The following is an 8,284-nucleotide window of genomic DNA, read 5'->3' as shown; positions in this document are numbered from 1 at the left end:
AAAACATTCTCTATTCGCCAAATAAAACGAATCGGTCAAATAGGCAAGCTTCAACCCAGGTCCCAGAATATCGTGAAATATTTCTAAGTGTCGCTAATGAGATGCAAATGTCAGATGGAAAACTCTATTTGTCGGATCGTCCAAAACATTCTCTATTCGACAAATAGTCTAAGAACGAATCGGTCAAATAGACAAGCTTCCACCCGGGTCCCAGAATATCGTGAAATATTTCTAAGTGTCGCTAATGAGATGCAAATGTCAGATGGAAAACTCTACTTGTTCGATCGTCCAAAACATTCTCTATTCGCCAAAAAAAACGAATCGGTCAAATAGACAAGCTTCAACCCAGGTCCCAGAATATCGTGAAATATTTCTAAGTGTCGCTAATGAGATGCAAATGTCAGATGGAAAACTCTATTTGTCGGATCGTCCAAAACATTCTCTATTCGACAAATAGAACGAATCGGTCAAATAGACAAGCTTCCACCCGGGTCCCAGAATATCGTGAAATATAAGTGTCGCCAATGAGATGCAAATGTCACATGGAAAACTCTACTTGTCGGATCGTCCAAAACATTCTCTATTCGCCAAATAGAACGAATCGGTGAAACAGACAAGCTTCCACCCGGGTCCCAGAATATCGTGAAATATTTCTAAGTGTCGCTAATGAGATGCAAATGTCAGATAGAAAACTCTACTTGTCGGATCGTCCAAAACATTCTCTATTCGACAAATAGAACGAATCGGTCAAATAGACAAGCTTCAACCCGGGTCCCAGAATATCGTGAAATATTTCTAAGTGTCGCTAATGTAATGCAAATGTCAGATGGAAAAGTCTATTTGTCGGATTGTCCAAAACATTCTCTATTCGACAAATAGAACGAATCGGTCAAATAGACAAGCTTCAACCCGGGTCCCAGAATATCGTGAAATATTTCTAAGTGTCGCTAATGTAATGCAAATGTTAGATGGAAAACTCTATTTGTCGGATTGTCCAAAACATTCTCTATTCGACAAATAGAACGAATCGGTCAAATAGACAAGCTTCAACCCGGGTCCCAGAATATCGTGAAATATTTCTAAGTGTCGCTAATGTAATGCAAATGTTAGATGGAAAACTCTATTTGTCGGTTTGTCCAAAACATTCTCTATTCGACAAATAGAACGAATCGGTCAAATAGACAAGCTTCAACCCGGGTCCCAGAATATCGTGAAATATTTCTAAGTGTCGCTAATGAGATGCAAATGTCATATGGAAAACTCTACTTGTCGGATCGTCCAAAACATTCTCTATTCGCCAAATAGAACGAATCGGGCAAATAGACAAGCTTCAACCCGGGTCCCAGAATATCGTGAAATATTTCTAAGTGTCGCTAATGAGATGCAAATGTCAGATGGAAAACTCTATTTGTCGGATCGTCCAAAACATTCTCTATTCGACAAATAGAACGAATCGGTCAAATAGACAAGCTTCCACCCGGGTCCCACAATATCGTAAAATATAAGTGTCGCTAATGAGATGCAAATGTCATATGGAAAACTCTACTTGTCGGATCGTCCAAAACATTCTCTATTCGCCAAATAGAACGAATCGGTCACATGAAACTTCTATTTTCTCCGATAGAATCTAGTTGACAGTAATGGACAACCATCCATAGTGTTCGGAAATATTAGAGTTTCATGATGTCCTGATTGTTCTAAATTTGGAGGACTTGTTGAGAACTCTAAAATCTTTATTTCTAAATTATAATAATAATTTTAAACCTACAATACATTACAATAAAATAAAAATCTTAACCAAGCTTAATTAGACATTATAAAAAATTCCAAATTTATAGAAAATATTATTCGTTATACCCGTGGTGTATAAAGAGTGTTCATTTCCATAATTCGTGCAATCATTTGGAGTAAACACGTATTACAATATCATTGTTATGATTTTCATTATTATTGGCATTGTTATAAAAATAGTAATAATAGTAACAATAATAATCATACGCATTTATTCGAGATATTGTCATTTCCTCGACACCAAAACTAATGTTTGTGGGTAGCAATCAACTTGATTTTTTTATGTGCTCCTTTCTTTAATAAGGGAACCTCGCTCAAATGAAAAAATAGGTGTTACAAAAAGAACCAACATGACATACTGGAATAACAGTTAGTATTAATCTTAGAAGGCTAAGGTCCAAATCCACCTTAATTTTAGACCCAAAAACAGCTCCCAAAAAGGTTATTTATTACTATTGACACTTTGTTTAAATCAGCTGTATGAGTCGCTTTGTATATAAGTCGCACTGTACTCTGTACAGTAACAAGGCACATAGCTATGTCATAGTTTGAAAATTTGTTTGGGTCAACAAACTTACAGGGATTGTAGCGCACCAAGTCCTAAGAAAACATTTTCTGGGAGTTGAGTTATTTTATTCCTCTCAAGATATCTAGAAATGAATGAGAAACCTAATGTATATTAAAACTAGTCCAAAACTAAAAAAATAGGTGTTACAAAAAGAACCAACATGACATACTGGAATAACAGTTAGTATTAATCTTAGAAGGCTAAGGTCCAAATCCTCCTTAATTTTAGACCCAAAAACAGTAGTGTAGCAGCTCTCGAAACGTATCATTTGATTGGCTCGATACCCAAGCTGAAAACAAAGCAGTAATTAGCAGCTCTCGCAACCGGCTATTATTAGGTATTGTAATCAGCTTCTATTGTTTAAGTCTAAGTCATTGCTTCAATTGATGACTCTTTTATTTTTGGGTTTGGGTATCGAGCCAATCACATTATACGTTTCGAGAGCTGCTACATGACTCCCAAAAAGGGTTATTTATTACTATTGACACTTTGTTTAAATCAGCTGTATGAGTCGCTTTGTATATAAGTCACACTGTATACTCTGCACAGTAACCAGGCACATAGCTATGTCATATTTTGAAAGTTTATTTGGGTCAACAAACTTACAGGTTTTGTAGCGCACTAAGTCCTGTGAAAACATTTTCTGGGGGGTGAGTTATTTCATTGTCAGAGAGCGATCTAAAATAAAAAAAGACATGAAACGTAAAGTCTATGGAAACTAGTCCAAAACTAAATAACGAAGTTTTAACTCATGTTAACACTACTTTTTAAAGTACACTCAGCAACAGTACAGCGTTCGAACTAAACAAGAACATTTCCATGAACTCAATTTTAGCTTTTATTGCGGTTTCGTTCTTAGCATTCGCTGATCACAGCTGTACTCGATTCTACTTAGATAAGAGCAGCACAATTAAACCCAAATGACCTCCATGGAGCCCGCACGATCAACTCAGAGGGATCAAATCAAAGGAAAAAAGGATGACAGTGGACAATTCTTTGTGGAGTATCCACGCGCAAAGCTGTGTCATATTGTGACTTCGAATTAAACAAAAACAATTCAATGATTTTCAGTTTAGCTTATATTACAGTTTCATTCTCAGCATTTGCTGATCACGGCTTTACTCCATTCTACTTAGATAAGAGCAGCACAATTAAACCCAAATGACCTCCATGGAGCCCACGCGATCGACTCATAGCGAACAAATCAAAACAAAAATGGATGACAGTGGATTTCATAGTTTCAAAGAAAACAAAAAAATAATAATAAAACAGAACACCAAAAAGCTGGAAAAATCATACAAAATCAAAATTATTTAAACAAAGGTAAACGTTTCTCAGCGAATAATAAGGCAAGAGACTGGCCCTCACCAACTGGCTAACGCGCGGCCGGAGTAAAAAGTAAAAAGAACATTTCTAGCCAGATGCTAAGGAGTACTGGCCCTGGTTTCTGCTGTTAACGTAGACGTCTGATTTCTGAACAAGGATTTTTATGACCAAATCTGTTCAATTGAAACACATACATTTTTCCGTGAGCGTTTATGAAAAACCTTCTCTTTACGGATCATAAAGTAAAAAATCGAACCTTTGGCGCATAGTGTTCGGAAATATTAGAGTTTCATGATGTCCTGATTGTTCTAAATTTGGAGGACTTGTTGAGAACTATAAAATCTTTATTTCTAAATTATAATAATAATTTTAAACTTACAATACATTACAATAAAATAAAAATCTTAACCAAGCTTAATTAGACATTATAAAAAATTTCAAATTTATAGAAAATATTATTCGTTATACCCGTGGTGTATAAAGAGTGTTCATTTCCATAATTCGTGCAATCATTTGGAGTAAACACGTATTACAATATCATTATTATGATTATCATTATTATTGCCATTGCTATAAAAATAGTAATAATAGTAACAATAATAATCAGACGCATTTATTCGAGATATTGTCATTTCCTCGACATCAAAACTAATGTTTGTGGGTAGCAATCAACTTGATTTTTTTATGTGCTCCTTTCTTTAATAAGGGAACCTCGCTCAAATGAAAAAAGTAGGTGTTACAAAAAGAACCAACATGATATACTGGAATAACAGTTACTATTAATCTTAGAAGGCTAAGGTCCAAATCCACCTTAATTTTAGACCCAAAAACAGCTGCCAAAAAGGTTATTTATTACTATTGACACTTTGTTTAAATCAGCTGTATGAGTCGCTTTGTATATAAGTCACACTGTACTCTGTACAGTAACAAGGCACATAGCTATGTCATAGTTTGAAAATTTGTTTGGGTCAACAAACTTACAGGGATTGTAGCGCACCAAGTCCTAAGAAAACATTTTCTGGGAGTTGAGTTATTTTATTCCTCTCAAGATATCTAGAAATGAATGAGAAACCTAATGTATATTAAAACTAGTCCAAAACTAAAAAAATAGGTGTTACAAAAAGAACCAACATGACATACTGGAATAACAGTTAGTATTAATCTTGGAAGGCTAAGGTCCAAATCCTCCTTAATTTTAGACCCAAAAACAGTAGTGTAGCAGCTCTCGAAACGTATCATTTGATTGGCTCGATACCCGAGCTGAAAACAAAGCAGTAATTAGCAGCTCTCACCACCGGCTATTATTAGGTATTCTAATCAGCTTCTATTGTTTAAGTCTAGGTGATTGCTTCAGTTGTTGGCTCATTTGTTTTTGGGTTTGGGTATCGAGCCAATCACATTATACGTTTCGAGAGCTGCTACATGACTCCCAAAAAGGGTTATTTACTACTATTGATACTTTCTTTAAATCAGCTGTATGAGTCGCTTTGTATATAAGTCACACTGTATACTCTGTACAGTAACCAGGCACATAGCTATGTCATATTTTGAAAGTTTATTTGGGTCAACAAACTTACAGGGATTGTAGCGCACTAAGTCCTGAGAAAACATTTTCTGGTAGGTGAGTTATTTCATTGTTATAAAACCGTCTAGGATAAAAAAAAACATGAAACGTAATGTCTATGGAAACTAGTCCAAAGCTAAGTAACGAAGTTTTAACTCATGTTAACACTACTTTTTAAAGTACACTCAGCAACAGTACAGCGTTCGAATTAAACAAAAACAATTCAATAAGTTTCAGTTTAGCTTATATTACAGTTTCATTCTCAGCATTTGCTGATCACGGCTTTACTCCATTCTACTTAGATAAGAGCAGCACAATTAAACCCAAATGACCTCCATGGAGCCCACGCGATCGACTCATAGCGAACAAATGGGTTTGGGTATCGAGCGAATCACATTATACGTTTCGAGAGCTCCTACATGACTCCCAAAAAGGGTTATTTACTACTAATGACACTTTCTTTAAATCAGCTGTATGAGTCGCTTTGTATATAAGTCACACTGTATACTCTGTACAGTAACCAGGCACATAGCTATGTCATATTTTGAAAGTTTATTTGGGTCAACAAACTTACAGGTATTGTAGCGCACTAAGTCCTGAGAAAACATTTTCTGGGGGGTGAGTTATTTCATTGTTAGAGAGCGATCTAAAATAAAAAAAGACATGAAACGTAAAGTCCATGGAAACTAGTCCAAAACTAAGTAACGAAGTTTTAACTCATGTTAACACTACTTTTTAAAGTACACTCAGCAACAGTACAGCGTTCGAACTAAACAAGAACTTTTCCATGAACTCAATTTTAGCTTTTATTGCAGTTTCGTTCTTAGCATTCGCTGATCACAGCTGTACTCGATTCTACTTAGATAAGAGCAGTACAATTAAACGCAAATGACCTCCATGGAGCCCACACGATCAACTCAGTGCTATCAAATTTAATAGATGACAGTGGACAATTCTTTGTGGAGTATCCACGCGCAAAGTTGTGTCAAATTGTGACTTCGAATTAAACAAAAACAATTCAATGAATTTCAGTTTAGTTTATATTACAGTTTCATTCTCAGCATTTGCTGATCACGGCTTTACTCCATTCTACTTAGATAAGAGCAGCACAATTAAACCCAAATGACCTCCATGGAGCCCACGCGATCGACTCATAGCGAACAAATTCCATACAAAAATGGATGACAGTGGATTTCATAGTTTCAAAGAAAACAATAAAAAAATAATAAAACAGAACACCAAAAAGCTGGAAAAATCATACAAAATCAAAATTATTTAAACAAAGGTAAACGTTTCTCAGCGAATAATAAGGCAAGAGACTGGCCCTCACCAACTGGCTAACGCGCGACCGGAGTAAAAAGTAAAAAGAATATTTCTAGCCAGATGCTAAGGAGTACTGGCCCTGGTTTCTGCTGATAACGTAGACGTCTGATTTATGAACAAGGATTTTCATGACCAAATCTGTTCAATTGAAACACATACATTTTTCCGTGAGCGTTTATGAAAAACCTTCTCTTTACGGATCATAAAGTAAAAAATCGAACCTTTGGCGCATAGTGTTCGGAAATATTAGAGTTTCATGATGTCCTGATTGTTTTAAATTTGGAGGACTTGTTGAGAACTATAAAATCTTTATTTCTAAATTATAATAATAATTTTAAACCTACAATACATTACAATAAAATAAAAATCTTAACCAAGCTTAATTAGACATTAAAAAATTCCAAATTTATAGAAAATATTATTCGTTATACCCGTGGTGTATAAAGAGTGTTCATTTCCATAATTTGTGCAATCATTTGGAGTAAACACGTATTACAATATCGTTATTATGATTATCATTATTATTGCCATTGCTATAAAAATAGTAATAATAGTAACAATAATAATCATACGCATTTATTCGAGATATTGTCATTTCCTCGACACCAAAACTAATGTTTGTGGGTAGCAATCAACTTGATTTTTTTATGTGCTCTTTTCTTTAATAAGGGAACCTCGCTCAAATGAAAAAAGTAGGTGTTACAAAAAGAACCAACATGACATACTGGAATAACAGTTAGTATTAATCTTAGAAGGCTAAGGTCCAAATCCACCTTAATTTTTGACCCAAAAACAGCTCCCAAAAAGGGTTATTTATTACTATTGACACTTTGTTTAAATCAGCTGTATGAGTCGCTTTGTATATAAGTCGCACTGTACTCTGTACAGTAACAAGGCACATAGCTATGTCATAGTTTGAAAATTTGTTTGGGTCAACAAACTTACAGGGATTGTAGTGCACCAAGTCCTAAGAAAACATTTTCTGGGAGTTGAGTTATTTTATTCCTCCCAAGATATCTAGAAATGAATGAGAAACCTAATGTATATTAAAACTAGTCCAAAACTAAAAAAATAGGTGTTACAAAAAGAACCAACATGACATACTGGAATAACAGTTAGTATTAATCTTAGAAGGCTAAGGTCCAAATCCACCTTAATTTTTGACCCAAAAACAGCTCCCAAAAAGGTTATTTATTACTATTAACACTTTGTTTAAATCAGCTGTATGAGTCGCTTTGTATATGAGTCGCACTGTACTCTGTACAGTAACAAGGCACATAGCTATGTCATAGTTTGAAAATTTGTTTGGGTCAACAAACTTACAGGGATTGTAGCGCACCAAGTCCTAAGAAAACATTTTCTGGGAGTTGAGTTATTTTATTCCTCCCAAGATATCTAGAAATGAATGAGAAACCTAATGTATATTAAAACTAGTCCAAAACTAAAAAAATAGGTGTTACAAAAAGAACCAACATGACATACTGGAATAACAGTTAGTATTAATCTTAGAAGGCTAAGGTCCAAATCCTCCTTAATTTTAGACCCAAAAACAGTAGTGTAGCAGCTCTCGAAACGTATCATTTGATTGGCTCGATACCCAAGCTGAAAACAAAGCAGTAATTAGCAGCTCTCACCACCGGCTATTATTAGGTATTGTAATCAGCTTCTAATGTTTAAGTCTAGGTGATTGCTTCAGTTGTTGACTCATTTGT

Source organism: Montipora capricornis, chromosome 4 (genome assembly GCF_036669925.1).
Source record: "Montipora capricornis isolate CH-2021 chromosome 4, ASM3666992v2, whole genome shotgun sequence".
In the NCBI taxonomy this organism is placed as follows: Eukaryota; Metazoa; Cnidaria; class Anthozoa; order Scleractinia; family Acroporidae; genus Montipora; species Montipora capricornis.
This window is presented reverse-complemented; position numbering follows the sequence as displayed.